We start from the raw sequence: 17500 nt of genomic DNA, 5'->3' as shown, positions 1-17500 counted from the left end.
GGAATGCTATCAAGTGGATTCTCAGATATTTGAGAGGAACATCCAATAAGTGTTTACACTTTGGGAGTTCTACTACTGATTTACAGGGCTATTTTGACTCAGATTTGGCTGGGGATATTGATACCAGGCAGAGTACTACAGGTTATGTCTTTACTGTTGGTGGGGCAGCTGTGAGCTGGGTTTCTAGGTTACAGAAGATTAATGCTCTCTCCACTACAGAGGTAGAGTATGTTGCTGCTACAGAGGCGGCCAAAGAGATGATATGGCTTCAGTTCTTCTTGGAAGAATTGGGACATCCTCAGAAGGATAATTATTTGTTCACAGATAGTCAGAGTGCATTCATCTTGCTAAGAATTTAGCTCTGCATTCTAAGACCAAACACATACAGTTGCGGTACCATTTCATTCGGTCAGTTTTGGAGGATGGACAGTTAAAGCTGGAGAAGATACATACCAATGACAATCCAGCAGATATGTTGACAAAGGTTGTAGCAAGGGAGAAGCTAAACTCCTCTTCAGCTTCGGTTGGTCTTTTAGACTGAACATGAATAAAAGAATAGTAGAGTCCAGGATGGTTTGATCCAGTGGGAGCCCCATGTGGTAGTGGTATTGCTATAGGATCAGTCTCCAAGTGGGAGATTGTTGTTTAGTGTGGAGCCTAATCAGTCCCCAAGTGGGAGATTATTAGATTGTGGTGACTGATCAGGAAAGTACTGTACATACTTCATAAATAGTGGGGTTCGGGTAGTAGCCAACATATGGCCGACATGTTATAACCCTAAAGTGGTTTAATACTTGTATAAAAGGGCTTAGGGTTGGGTATTTTTCATAATGTTGTGATACGAAATTGGTTCTTGTGGCGGTATTGAGCTGTAAGGGATTACAGATTGTAATCAGGTTGTAATCACTTGATTGTAATAGGATCGAACTTGCTGTTTGGTGGACGTAGCCCAAGGATTGGGTGAACCACATTAAATCTTGGTGCCTTGTGTTCATTTCTGTGTGTTCTATTATTTTCTGTTATTGGTTATATTTGCATGTAGTTTTTATTTCTATGCAATTTATACTTTAAACAGAGTGCAAGTTAAGAAAGGTACAAATGTTACACCTTTTTTATTATGGTATAGATATACACCTAATGTAAAGTATTTTAAAGTTTTTGGAAGATATTGTTATATACTTAAGGATAATAGAAATGAAAAAATTGATGAAGGCATACTCCTAGGTTATTCCACTAAGAGCAAAGCTTATAAGTGTCTGAGCTCTAACTCTAACAAAGTTTTGGAAAGTGAAAATGTGAAAGTTGATGAATATGTAGAAAAGAATGAAGCTAAATGCAAGATAGAGCCTGAAGACTACAATACATTCATATATATGAATGATGGTGCTCCCAACACCCCACTTAAGAAAGAGAACAAAGCTGTAAATAAATAACAAAATGAGAATACTGAGTTGCAAAAATAAGTTGTCAAGCAACAGACTATGGGTGCTGAGCAAAAACAAAATGATGCTGAGTTACATATAGAAGGAGACAAACATTAAGAAGACAATGTTGAGCAAGAAGAAAGTGAACCAAAAATTGAACCAGAGAGACAAAATGAACTTGAAATCATTTTTCAAGATAAAATTGTAGATGAGAGTAGAAAAGAATTTGTACTAGGAAAATATGTTAGTAGGCATCATGCACTTGAAAAAATCATCAGAGATAAAGAATCTAGTGATATGACAAGGAAAAGACTTAGAAGTGATACATTCTTACTTTGTGAGTTTGAACCCAAATCTGTAAAATATGTTTTGGAGAATGAGGATTGGATTCAAGAAATGAATGAAAAAATTGAGAAAATAAAAAAGAACAAAACATGGACACTAATACCTAGACCAAAGGATAAAAATGTTATTGGAACAAAGTGGGTATTTAGAAACAAGTTAAATGAAAAAGGTGAAGTCACAAGGAACAAGGCTAGATTGATATGCAAAGGATATGCACAAGAAGAATGAATTTAATATGGGGAATTTTTTTCTCCTATTGCAAGATTGGAAGGAGTTAGAACACTACTTGCATACTCTTCTTATAAAGGATTTAAGGTATACCAAATGGATGTGAAATCCACACTTCTAAATGGAATACTTGAAGAAGAAGTCTATATAGAACAAATAGAAGGATTTCTAGATCCCAACAAGAAGAATATGGTATGCAAGCTACACAAGGAACTATATGGTTTGAAACAAGCCACTAGAGCATGGTATGAAAGATTGCACAATTATTTGGTGAAGATTTCTTTTGCAAGAACCAATGATACCAACAATTTGTATTTGAAGATTAGTAATAAAAATTAGGTATTATTATTTGAGATCTTTGTTGATGATATCATATTTGTAGGTAAGGAAGCATTATGCAAATAATTTGTAGATGAGATGAAGAAGGAATTTGAAATGTCTATGTTTGGTGAGATCAAATTCTTTTTTGGTTTACAAGTATATCAAATGAAGCAAGGTATCTTCATTACTCAATCCAAATACATCGAGGAAATATTGAATTTTTTTTCGAATGGAAGATTCAAGACTAATTAGTACACCTATGGCCATTAGACATAAGCTATCTAAGAATGATGATTCTACTGATGTGAACCAGACATTGTATAGATCAATGATTGGAAAACTACAATATATTGTTCATAGTAGACCTAGTATTGCATTAAAAGGTTGAGATGGTTGTAAGATTTTTTGCAATTCCTAAGGAGAATCACATGATGGCAGTGAAAAGGATATTAAGATATTTAAAAATAGTGAATTTTTGAAACATCATATGGATCAAGCAATTATTGAAATGATTGAAAGAAGAGATTATTGATCTGCTTGTTATCTATGTGATAACACTAGTGCTATTAACATATCAAAGAATCATGTAATGTACACTAAGACTAAGCATATTTCCATCAAGTATCATTACTTGAGAGATCTAGTTCAAGAAAAAGAAGAGAGATTGAAGTATGTAAATATCAAAGAGAAAATAACTGATATTTTTACTAAAGAATTTGATGCAAGAGCATCTAGTGGTGTAAGGGCAATTTTGTATCACCCAAAAAATGCTTAGTTTTAGTTTTAGTTTAAAGTGTTTTCATTTCTAGATACCCATTTGGGTCAAATAAAGATTCCAAATCTAATAGTTCCATTATTGGTTTTCTAGGTTAGAGTTTTTGAGCACCTTGGGATATGTGCCAATGTAGAAAATATGTTATTTTGTAGTTAAGCCATAATTATAAGGATTTAGAGGGTTTAAGTTGGAGGGATGATTATAATTGTAATTTAAAGCACTCTAGAAAAATAATTAGGTCAAAAGGCTTTACGGTTTGAAAGTTATTACAGTTGTAAGTTTCCTAGAGACCTCTTAAGAGCACTTCAAAGTCAAATTTGAGGTCCTAAATGGTCTTGTATGGACCTAAAAAATGGGGGATGAGAAAATCCCATCCGTAACACTATATATCACTTGGAGAGATTTTAAAAAATGTAAATAGTTCATCAATTGGTGTCCTAGATAAAAAGTTATGCTTCTTGGAAGTTGGACTACCATTTCTAGATTCTTCTAATTTTACACCAACTTCTGATGTGTTTTCTAGAACCTTCTATTTTGGTGGTGGATGTCAATTGGCATATTCTAGAATGTATTCCTAACCCTAAACCTAATTTGAGTACTTAAAGACATTTCTAGCATTGTAAAGACAATTTTTTTGGTAGAGTTTGGGAGAGGTATTGTGAGGAGGATTTTCTCTAGATTCAGACAACATTGTAAGCCCATAGGGCATGTCTTTGATTCTATTTTTAGTGTACTAAATGTAATATCAGATCACTTCTGATAATAATATTTCCCTTTTCCTATTGTGCTCATTTTGGTCTTGGATTTTTCCCTCATCAAGTGGTATCAGAGCAGGTTTTCCTGAGTGTGTAGATAGAGCACTGACTATGAGGTAGTTTGTGTAATACCCCAAAATTGGCACATTTCCATATTAACCAACTTTTTTCTATTCAATTATTCCTAATTCATATTTTACTAGGCAATTCTAATTCTGATAATCGCTACTTGACCTAGGTGTCAAATGTACAAAACCCTAATCTACATTAATCACACTATTTATTTAATTCCTAAGTATCAACTCAAATTAGCTACATAAACCTATTAATTTAATTTAATTTAATTATAAGTGTTCATACTTTAATTAAATTAAAATTACCTCTTTAGCTAATGTACAAAGGAATTAAATACATTTGATTTAATAAGATATCTCCTCTTTTGAATTATTAAATTTAATTATTCATTTAATTAAAGTTTATCCATTTATGAGGTCATATTCTATTTTGTTAAATTAAATATTCTTGAAAAGGAATTCAATTAGTTATATCTTTTTATCACTCAAATGACAATTGGTTAACTCCTTTTATCACTCAAAAGACAACCAGTTAACTACTTTTATCACTCAAAAGGCAACCAGTTAACTCCATTTATCACTCAAAGACAACCAGTTAACTCCCTTTCAATGAGGAAGTTTACATTATGACTGAGTCTCATCTTCAATCTTGACCATCCATTCTAATTAATCTCAACTGTCGATTGCCTCTTGGATTCTATTTAAGAAGCTCTCCATTCCTCATTATAGAGGTTGCAAGTTGAAAGTATCAAACTTAGGCTAGAATATCTACTTATTTGTTCTTGCATTCTTAGCTTAATTTTTTTCATTGAAATATCATATTATCTTAAAATAAATTCATTTAACATAATATGTTTCCTTTATTCCCTAGCTTAACAATGCATTCGATATAGATTAATCTTGCATATCTCATATAGAGGAGCTGAGTTACCTAAGTATGATAAATACTTTGGAACTAACGATCCCCAAGATCATTTGTGGGAATTCGATGCATTGTCTATTAAATTTATGCATAATCAAACATATCTCATGCATCTATTCCCAAGAAGTCTAGGTGTTCAGGCTATGGAGTGGTTCTCACACTTGCCTACTAGTATCAAAACATTCAATGAGATTGCTAACTTGTTTGTCCAACATTACTCTAACAACATACAACACCTGGTTAACATTTGAGACTTGTGTAACCTTAAACAGAAAGTTAGGAAACCTTTCCTCACATTCCATCAAAGATGGAGACAATGTTACACCAAATACTCAAGCAAAATTCTAGAAACAAAAAAACTTGATATCTTTATGGATAATCGTCAACTTGATTTTGGATATAGAGTTCAACTTCAAGGTCCATGTACCTTTGAAGACACAGCCAGATAGAGGAATTCATGGTTAAAAAGGGTGAGTTAACCCTTCAAAAGGAAACTAAACAAGGGTCAACCTCTAATAAGGAAAAGTCCAAATATGTGAACAAAAATTGAGAAGTTGTTCATGATAGAGTTGTTGACAACATTACTCCTAAACTTGCTAAGGTAGGGTTTAATCTTACAGATAATCTCAGAGCATCCAAGAATGTCGAGAAAACTCTTTCTGACAATAAGGCATTTGGAAACAAACCAAGGAACTCATGGGCTATGCAACCTAAATGAGATTTTACACCTCTTGGTGAACCTTTGGACATGGTTTACAAGACCTTGTTACAAAAAAAACTCATTTCTCCATTGGACAACTCTCAACCTTATGATCCACAACCATGACCACCATGGTGGAATGAAACTTCATTTTGTGAATACCACCAAAAGAAAGGTCACAAAACTAGTAACTATATCAACTTGTGTCACAAAATCTAGGATTTAATTGATGATGATGACATTGTTGTGGATGGACATAACAAGAACTTGGATCACAAGGCATTCAAGGAGCCATTCCCTTAATACAAAAAAGGAGAAAACTCAAAATAGAAACCTAACAACAAGGTCAACTATATGTACTCTAACGATGATGATGAGATAGTCCACATGGTTGAACCAATAGGTGTTGAGTACTATGACATCATCACCATCAAGGAAAAAAAATAAAACTAAACCTAAGACACCATTTGTCTTAAGGGGTCCTACTTTTAACACATCTGACAATGAGTCATCACAAACTTGTACCAACACTATCACACTTTCTTACATCAAGTTAGTACTCAAAGGCCTTGCACCTTTTTCTCTTGAGCTAGAACAACACAAAGACAAACCTCTCATTGGTCCATCTAGCAAAGGAACAAAACTTGCAACAACTTCTATGCCTACTAGGTACAATATCCTCGATCAGTTACAATGAAAAATGCTCAAATCATGATGTTTGAACTGCTCAAAATCTTGTCTTCTCATAGGCAAATTCTTGAAAAATTCCTCACCGAGGAAAATGTTCCTCAAGATCTTGATCTTGAGAGGTTCCAATCTATGGTAGGTCATCTGACTTCACCTTACTATATGTCCTTCTCAGAGGAGAATGAAAATTCACTAAGTCATCCACATAAGCAACCTCTGCACATTGAGGTCATGATATACTAGAAACATGTCTGATGTGTGCTTATCAACGACGGAGCTAGTTTGAATAGTGTCTCTACTACTCTACTCAAACAATTAGAATATTTTGAAGAGTACATTGACCCTTGTCATAAGATAACTATTAAAGTGTATGATGAAGTCAAGCACAAATATTTGGGTCTTATTGTGTTACCTCTCTAGGTTGGTCCTATCAAAAGGGATGTCACTTGTCAAGTCCTAAACATTCCCTTAGCTCACAATATTCTGCTAGGAAGACCATTAATACATGAGATGCTAGTTATGCCTTCCACTTATCATCAATGCATAAAATTCCCATTTCATAGCTTTGAAGTCACCATACCTGCAAGCACTAGCTATACCTGTAACATGCTAAAATCTGCTAAAAAAATTGTGCCCACTAATAGGGAGTCTATAGACCATCATGATAGCAAGCTAAAGCAAATCGAGCAGTCACTCAAGTTGAAAGAAACTAGAATGGGTGAATATCACATAGAACTAGTTCTGTCATTGACATCTCTTCCTGAATCTCTTTGTCATTATGGGAGACCATCTAAAATAAAGAGACATTTTGTGTTGACACCTCAAACCAATTATAATGGTACATATGTCAAAGTTATTATCCCCTCAAGGAGGAAAGTGAAAATAGAGCTATTTCTACATGGATCTACAAAGAAGAAACTTTAGTTGACCTCACATAACAATCTCATGAAATTACTCCTGAAAAGTATGGTCCAGGTCTTAAACTCATGAAACACTTTGGTTATAAGGGGATTGGTCTTATTAGATGCAAAAAAAATGGTCTAATTGATCATATCAAAGTGATAGCTAGGAGGAACTGTGATACCTCTGGTCTAGGCTTCAAGAAGATACCCTTCCATTTAGAGATCAACAAATTTATACCAAAATTTGAAAAATTCATCTAAAAGTGAGTAACAAGCTGAGTATGATGATCACAAAGACAATGTTGATGATGAGAATCCTTATCCTTATCCCATTCCTAGTGATCTTGCTAAATTCTTTGCTGAACTTGATGATTTTGTGCCATGTGTCAACACTATGGATGGTGATAGTGTTTCTTTTAATGATAATACTAGTTCACAACCTATTCAACAAGAACAAGGAGAGTCTAGTCATGCTTTACACATTGAGTACATTTTCAAAAATCTAGATGATGAAGGAGAATTTGTCCCTATCATTGTTGGGGAATTCTACAGTCTATCACCATGTACCTCAAATTCTAAGGAATGTGAATTTGACTCTCTCTAAGAAGCAACTATAGACAAGGATATAGATCAAGTTCATGTCTATGAAAATCTCCTCGAATTAGGTGAAGCATCTAGGGTTTGGTTAGATGAGTTATATCTAACTAGTTTCATCAATTCTTTGATTAATGATATTAGAACTCAGAGGCATTCAAACACACTTATGGAAGAAGCCACTCTAGGTCTCAAATTGGTTGTCCAAGCATTTGATGGTTATACTATGAATGCTATTGAACTTTCAATATCTCTTTAACTCACCTATCTTGAGCTCATAGACTAGAATTCTAATGCATCTAGTGAAGTCCCTACATTCTAGAATGACTATGCTCTTGCCTGTTACTTAAATGTTGTCGAACCTGTAATGTCTTCCACTAGCAAACAAAGTATCAACATGATTGAAGCTAACATCAAATATCTTAGTCATACAATAAAAATAAAAGGTTCAATGGTGAAAACCATATTGTGGCAGTGTTAGAATCTAAAAAAGTAAAAATAAAAGTCATATCCAAGGGTGAAAACCTCTCTAAATCACCTGTGGATGAGATATTTGATGCACTTCCTAGTCATTTTTAGGAACAATCATCAGTGTTAATAGAGCCAACACAACCAATCAACTTGGAAATAGAAGAACATCCTCATATGATACATCTTACACAATCACTATCTCCAGAAGAAAAAGAGGAATTCATTGCCTCCTTCAGAGAGAAAAAGATAAACTCCACATGGACATACTTAGACATGCTAGGATTAGGTCCTGATCTCATAATGTATCACTTGTCCATTGCACCAAGAGTTAAAGTAGTCAAAAAAAAACTTAGAAAAATGCATCCTCATGTTGCATTGCTTGTCAAAGTTAAACTAGAAAAGCTTTTGAAAGCTAGTTTCATCCAAGCTATTGATTACATTGAATGGATATCAAACATCGTTCTAGTCTCCCAGCACAAAAAATCTATCAAAGTTTATATAGATTCCTGAGATCTGAACTTACCATGTCTAAAGGATGATTTTCCACTCCCCAATATTGATATGATAGTGGATATGATGGAAGGATATGAAATGTACTCACTCATGGAGGATTTTCTAGTTATAATCAGATCAAAATTGCACTATAAGATCAGGAAAAGACTACTTTCAGTTGTGCATGGGGAACTTTATGTTGGAATGTGATGCCATTTGGCTTGAAAAATGTTGGTGCTACATATTAGAGGGTAGTTACTACAATTTTTCATGACATGATGCATAAAATAATGGAGGATTATGTTGATGATACCCTGGTTAAGAGCACAAAATGTAATACTCACCTCCAAGATTTGGGACCTATTTTGGATGTATGGAGAAATTTATTCTAAGAATTAATCCCAAGAAATGTGCATACGGTGTGATGTCTGAAAAACTACTTGGCTACATTGTGTTTGTAAAAGGAATTGAGGTTGATCTAGAGAAAGTTCAAGCAATCATGGACATGTCTCCAACTCATAATATTAGTTAGATGAGAGGCCTACAAGGAAGAATTCAATCCATTCATAGATTCATCTCACAACTGGTAGATAGGTCACAACCTTTTACCAAGATGCTGCATAAAGGTGTGAAATACAACTAGAGTCAAGATTGCAAGTAGAGCTTAACACAAATAAAGCAATACCTTGCTAATCCACCGATCTTGATGTCTCCTATTCATGGGAAGCCTCTTATCTTGTATATTTCAGCAATAGAATCATCTCTAGGTATCTTACTAGCACAAGAAGACAATGATAACAAGGAAAGAGCTATTTATTATCTTAGTCACACACCGATTTCTTATGAAATGAATTATAGCATCATTAAGAAGGCTTGCTTGGCAATTATCTTTGCTTCTCAAAAGTTGAGACACTATATGCTCGCTCATACTGTGTGACTGATTACTAAAATTGATCCACTAAAGTACTTACTCAACAAGGCAGCTCTAAAAGGAATATTGGTTAAGTGGGTCATGATACTAAGTGAGTTTGACATTTAGTATTTTGAACAAAAGGCTATCAAAGGACAAGCAATTACTGATCAGTTAGTAGAAGAACCAATGGAGATTTTTCTTCCACTCAACATTGATTTTCCTGATGAATCAATTCTAACAATTACACATCAAACTTGGGTGATACTCTTTGATGGTTCCTTCACACAACAGGGATTAGGTACTGGACTCTTGTTCATTACACCATAGAGGTACTCATTTCCTAAGGCATACAAAATTTTGTTTCCTTGTACAAATAATATCATAGAGTATGAAGCTATCATTAATGGCATGAGGATTGTAGTTTAATGGAGAGTGGATCAATTGAACATCTTTGGTGATTCACAGCTTATAATCAACCAGGTCAATGATGTATATCAGACAATGGAAGATAAATTGATCCCTTATAAACACATGGTGGATGACTTGAAGAAATACTTTTCTCATATTAGTTTTCAACAAATTCCTTAGGTAGACAACAAAGTGGCTAATGCCATGGCTACTCTTGCTTCCTTGTTACAGATGCCAGAAAATAATCGCCAATATGAGTTCCTAGTGTAAATGTTACTCTACCCTACCTGTGACTCTCCCAAATCTAGGGTGATCTATTCTATTTTAGGACACCACTCATCTCTCTACCACTATATATACTCTTACTTGCATGACCAAACCATCCTGGAAAATCTAACCCGAAATGAAAAATGTCACCTTATCCATAATGCTTCATGATACGTTGTTATTGCTGACGACTTGTTTAGGAGAGGTCTCAATAAAAAAATCCTTAGGTGTTTCAAACCTAATGAGTCCAAATGCACATTAATAGATGTACACAAAGGCATTTTTAGATCTCACTCAAATGGCTTGACACTATCTCGTAAACATATTAGAGCTGGTTACTATTGGCCGAATATGGAGCAAGAGGCAATCAAATATGCTAAGTCTTGCAAACAATGTTAGCTCCATGGGAATTTGATTCATGCTCCAACTAGATATCTAATTCCATTTGTTATACTATGGCCATTCTAACAATGGGCATTCAATCTTGTGGGTCCGATTCACCCATCCTCTGCAAATGGACATAATTTTATCATTATAGCTACATACTACTATACTAAGTGGGTAGAGGCAGTCCCTCTCTCCATAGAAAATGGTAAAATTGTAGCTTTTTTCATCATGAATTACATCATATGTAGGTATGGTGTACCTTCCTCCATCATTATTAACAATGGAGGAGACTTTAATGAAAAGGATCTTAAGGAGTTGTGTACCCCCAAGGTAATGGTCAAGTAGAAGCATCCAACAAGGAAATCCTTAAGATCATGTATTGTATAGTTAGAAAATCTAGAAGGGACTGGCACCTCCAGATTAATCCAGCTTTATGGGCTTATAGAACAAGTATCAAAACTCCAACAAGTACAACACCCTTTTCTTTAATATATGAAGCAGATGTTGTGCTTCCCATTGAGGTTGAGATTCCTACTTTGAGAATCTCCATGAAGGGCCTCATTACTGATGAAGACTATAGAATATCTTAGCTTTAAGAGTTGGAACTATTAGATGAATTTCAACAAGTGGCATGCGATCATCTTCAAGCTTATCAATAGCATATGTCTAGAAGTTACAATAAGAAAGTTAAGCCATGTGACTTCCAACTGGGTGATCTCATTATGAGAGAAATTCTTAAGAATCAACAACAAGAAGTACAAAAGGAGAAGTTTGAACCCAACTAGCTTGGTCTATACATAATCACTACATTGATTGGATTTGGTGTTTACCAACTTTCTATAGCTGAGGGAGAGGTGCTCAAGGAGCCCATCAACACTCTCCACCTAAAGCTGTTCTACAAATGATTTGATCTTAGAAGCTCTCTGTATATACTTAAATTTCCTAAAAAAATTCTAAAAAATTGCAAAAAGTCTTGAAAAAAATTGTTACCTTGGTGAAAACCTAGCAATAGGTACCTTGGTAATACCAAAAAAAATGAAGAAATCCAAAAATACAAAAACATACAAAAAAGAGAAAATACAAAAAAATTGAAAAGCAAGAAAAGTGCCATTGGTGAAAACTTGGAAACAGGCATCATGGTAGCAAGAAAAAAGAATCTTTGCCAAGAAGGTGAAAACCTGGTAAATAGGTGCCTCTTGTTCCTAATGCTACATCTTGTGACACATCTTTTGGCTCATGTATAGTTGCTTTCCTACTTTTATTTGTTTATTTTTCTCATGTATCCATGGATTGAATCTTATCATAACTTGGGGACAAACCCCTATAGGGTCATAGGAATCTCTCTTGTGATAGTCACTAGTTGTTCTAACTACATTCTTCTATTGTTGCTAGTGTCACTTAGAGATTCCTCTTATGGAATGTATCTCATGTCAGTCACTGGCTATTCTAATTGTGTCTGTCTACTATCACTCATGTTAGTTAGAGATCCCTCTTATGGAATGTCGCTCGTGTTAGTCAACAATTGTTCTAACTGCATCTATCTACTATCATTTGTGTCACTTAGAGATTCCTCTTACATAATGTCTCTCATGTTAGTCACTAGTTGTTCTAACTACATCTATATATTATTGCTTGTATCACTTAGAGATTCCTCTTATGGAACCTCTCTAGTGCCAGTCACTAGTTGTTCTAATTGTGTCTATCTACTATCACTAGTGTCACTTAGAGATTCCTCTTATAGAATGTATCTTAGGTTAGTCACTAGTTTTTCTAACTGCATCTATCTACTATTGCTCATGTCACTTAGAGATTTGTCTTACAAAATGTCTCTTGTGTTAGTCACCAATTGTTCTAGTTGTTTCTATCTACTATTACTTAGTTTCCTACTAAGGTTCTTCTTACTGAAGATTCCTCTTTGACTTTAGTCACCAATTGTTCTAACTATGTCTGTCTACTATCATCCTCCTACTGAAGAGATTTATTTCACATATGTTTTGAACATTGCCACTTGACATCAATCCTATAACACAGAAACTTTAACTCAAAAAGATGAATTTGTTTGGGATATGTTGAGCTTTTCTTTGTTTGTTTTTCTTTCTCTTTATCATGTCTCTTTGAGAAACTCGATGATGTCATTTTTGACTAGAGAAGTAAGGAATGGAGGCATGGTATTTTCTTTGCTTTCTATTTACAGTTTAGTTCCAATGATTTGAAGCATACATATAAATGGGGTGTCCACTATAAGAGCCTCCATCTCATATTGGATGGAAATGTGTACATTGACTCCTTTTATATGGATAAATCAGTGAGGTTAGTCCTTATCCTTTCTTGTTGGAGTGAACTCTTTATGCTATAGTAAATACTAATACTCATCCTGCTAAGTGAATGTACGGGTCACTGCAAGTATATATAACACACTTTTGTCTCAGGTTACAAATACAAGGATCATTGCTGATAGAATACTTACTAATTACTTAGCATAAGAAGGATCCCTCATGTGTTTGGTGTGTCTGCACACAAGAAACATTATGATCATCCTAGCATTTATGCTTTGATGCTTATGTTCACTTGCTATATTAAAAGGGACAAATTTTGTAGTCATTTTGGCTTCTTGTGCTTCGAATGCTTACCTTTAATCCTGACAAAACTAGAACATATGTCCTATTCATATTTTCATGATTGCAATGTCAGTGGGAATTGTATGACATATGGGGTTTTGTTATATGCTTAGTGATGAATTTTTTTGAAGCTTGGTAACCTGACCTAGGGTTGCATCTAGTTTAAGGTTGCATCTATCATAGGGTTTTATTGCATATTCCATTGTATTAGTTCAATCATTGAAATATTTTCATCTTTCATGATGAGGAATTGTTGAATTCTCTAAAGTATCATGTTTCTTTACGAATACACTAGTGTTTAGTTCTTTGGTTTGTCCTATCAGTCTTAATGGGATTGTATTGCATAAAAATGCAACAACAGAATAAAGAATAAGCAACTAAAGCCTATTCCTCCATGTTCATGCAAACCTCAAATATGAAAGACAACATGTAAATAATGATGACATGAAATAAAAGAGCTTAAACCATTCAAAATAACACTAATGCAAACCTCATAAAATCACCAAGTGGTTGATGATTTCATTATTGTGGGATGTGGTTGCTCAAAAATCCTGTAGCATAACAATGGGCTAGATAGTGCTTATGGATATGAGGAGAGGGCTATCCTTTTATAGGAAATGAGATGAAATAGGTGGTTGAGATTCAATGCAAGATGAAGGGCTAAGATATCTCAAGATCAATGAGGTGTCCATAAGGTGGAGGCCAAGTGGACTCCATGTGGATTAGGTTTTTTGACCATTCAAAGGGGGGAAGATGCTCACACATGTGTGAGAAACCTTTGATGTGATAGGTCAATGATAGGTGTAAGAGGTGTGAGAAGCATGGTTTGTCACACATGTGTGAGACACCTTGATTCTCATGTGAAATGGGGACAAACATGTAAGATGTGTGAGAAGTGTGAGGGGTGTGGGAAGTGTGAGTGTTCCTCAGATTCCTCACACATGTGTGAGCACACACTTAAGATTAAAAGGGGATTAGCAAGGTGATTAGGAAAAGTAAGTAGGATTAAGTGGTGGGTAGGTTTAGAAGAATGGGTTAGGTTAGGAAAGTGAGGTTGGGTGAGGGTTAAAGTTAGGAGCCATGTGCTCAAATAGGAATAAATTTAATATTTAATTCCAAGTGGGCTAAAAAGGGATTAATTAAGTAAATGAAGTAATTTACTCAATTAAAGTGAATGGGTTAAGATACAAGTGGAATGAGAGGAAGTAGGTTAGGATTTAAAATAAACCTTAGTTTATTTAAATCAAGGAAAGGAAAATGTAAATAAATAAATGTAAATTTATATAATTAAAGGTGGGGTAAGGATATAATTAAACAAATAATAAATATCTATTTAATTAGTCATGAAAAAGGGATTTGGACAATTTTAAGTGTCTACATTTTGCCTCTCTTTGATATAGCATTAGTAATGTTATATCAAAGAAAAATAAAATAAAGTGGCTAGAAGGATAAGACTAGTAGCATGATGCCCCAGTCATGGAAGGATGAGGAAGGATGATGAGGAAGTGTATGCCCCCTCAAGAGGAAATGCAAGTTAGGAGAACAAAAATGTTGTCTCGAAATGGATGGGAGGATGATAAAATTGATAAAGTCATGCTGCAATGGCATGAACAACCTAAGTTTGATATTGTATTCAACACTATGCACCAAGGTATAAGGAACCAAGATGACAATGTGTCAAGTACATGATAAAAGGGGCCTGATACAACCATATGCCTTATGAAACCATGATATGGAAGACCATGATTTGTTGGGACAATAGGATGCAAAGACCATGATAAATGCATAAAATACAAATGCATACAAGTAACAAGCAATCATGCACAAAAAACCAAAAGCAAACCAACATTTTCCCCTGTCAAGCTGAAAACCAATTAATGAATTGATTGATAATTATTGATTAAGGATGGAAATGTTAATGATAAGCACAATGCACATCAAGGATTAGGAAGGATACATCCCATGATAACGTTTGAATATGGTTAATGGATGATCAATTGATTGGGTCAAATTGATGAATTGATTAAGGATTTATGTACAAGATTGCAAGATTAGATTGATTGAATTAGTATTGATTGCACATTGATTGAGATTTTTTTGATGTTTTTGATTTTGTGGAGATTTGGAGGTATAGATGAAATTGAAATGCAAGTAGAAGAAGGAACTTGGATGAGATTGGAAGAATGATGCTAATAGGATGAAGAATGATTAGAGTAGAATATAAATTGATTTGATGGTAGAAGAATTGAAAATTGATTGAATTAGAGGATAAATGAATTTGATTGAATTGAGTGGAAGAATTAGATTGAATGTGATATGAACGAATGTAGGATATAATGGATTGGGACCAATGACAAGGGAGGGCCAAGGCAAGGTAAATGGAGGAAAAGCAACATGGCTCAATGGATGAAAGGAATGGTGAAAGGGGTATGAGGGGCCGAATGATATGGTATTGAAAAATGTGGAGCCAAGGACCATGTTTCGAAGGAGTCCAAATGCCCCATACCAAGGATAGGAAAATGGAAGAAAATATGGTGGGAAAGGATGCATGAAAATGGAAAGATGGTATGAAGGCTAGCGTATGGAGGAGAGAAGGCATGTGCTTTGCCAAAGCATGTATGAATAGTTTGGTATTATGCCTCTAATAGTGATCACGAGCATGGGCATGAAAGTGGGATGAATAAGGGATATGGGAGGGAAGATATGAAAAAGGGGGTAATGATATGGATAAAATGTGGGATATGAAGTGGATGGATGGATGGGATAACCAAGATCAAGGACATATGAAAGAAGGATGCAAGTACATAGGAGTATGGATAGAAAATGGAAGAAATGAACATGACAAGGACTATGGGATGCAAGATATGGATATAATGTCAAGATCAACTATATGAAAGGACTATGGAAGTGTATAGGATAGTGTGTGGATAACATGTAAGGGAGATGGAAAGTGAGCATATGGATGGATGAAAGGAAAATGATAGTCAAGATGAAAGATGGAAAAGGGTGATGACCAGTAGATGGAAGTATGGAAGATATGTAAGGAAGAGTGGTACGGATGGAGCTTGCCCCCAGTGTAGAGTGCAAGTGGAAGAGAAAAAATAAATGGGTGGATAAGTGGAATTGGAAGATAATGGATACATGATAAGGAAAATGGAGGGAGGACTCGAGCATCTATTTACATGGATGGTATCCCTTGATATTTCTTTCTCTTTCTTTGTTATTTTCAAGGAATTTGTACTAGTTTTCCCTAGATGTTGGTGGGATAGTGAAAAGAAGGATAAAGTGGATTGTGAAATGGAGGACACTGACTTATGAAAAAGTTTGGATTAAGGGGGTGGAGCATTTGGGAGGAAAATATGGTTGATGGATGCTAGGTTGGAAGACTTGTGAATGAGTGGATGAAGGAGGTGGAAAGATCATCATTGGTACACACCTTGAAGGGTGATGGAAAGGAGGAAATTTTGGAGGATATGTAGGAGAAAGTGTGGGTTTTGGGATATAGGGACCCAAAATGGATGAAGGAGACGATGGATTTAGGATGGTGGATTTGGGTATATAAGGACCCAAAATGGATTTGGAAAATGGAAGCTTGGATGGTTTATGAACGAGGGAAGCCTTTGGATTAGCAAAATTGGATGGCATTTTGAATCTTTCTTTGAGATTAATTGCTACATTAAGTAGCTTTGGGATCCACAAATTTTTTAAATTTTTTATGTTTAGCCTTTGTGGCCTTTGAGTTCTATTTTGGATCATATTTTTATTTTCTTGGACATGCCTTTTAGAGGGGAATTGTTGATCCTTGGGCTTTTGTGGATTTTTGGCTTTATTCACTTTTTCTTTGGCATCCAATTTGCTTCCATTGGCCATGGTATGGGTGCATGAAGATAAATGGGGTGGAGAGCGTATGGATGGTGAATGTTGTAAGGAATTCAAGGATGTGTGCCTTTGTTGATATTTACTAGGACCATAAGGGGATGAAGTGGAAAACATGGATATGGTGGACGGAGGTACGTAAGGACCCAAAATGGATGGAAGGGATAAAGTATTTGGCTGTGGAACATAAGGGCCCAAAATGGATGGAAGTGAGGAATGAATGGGAATATGGATATAAGGTCCCAAAATGGACTTGGAACATGAATGATGGGAAGCTTTAGGTTTGGAAGGAGTAATCATGGATTTTGAAGGAGTGGAAGGCATACCAACATCTTGAGACA

This window comes from Cupressus sempervirens, chromosome 2, assembly GCF_028749045.1.
Source record: "Cupressus sempervirens isolate cs-2001-9-10 chromosome 2, ASM2874904v1, whole genome shotgun sequence".
Classification (NCBI taxonomy): domain Eukaryota; kingdom Viridiplantae; phylum Streptophyta; class Pinopsida; order Cupressales; family Cupressaceae; genus Cupressus; species Cupressus sempervirens.
The sequence above is the reverse complement of the archived record's forward strand: the minus strand, read 5'-3'. Positions refer to the sequence as shown.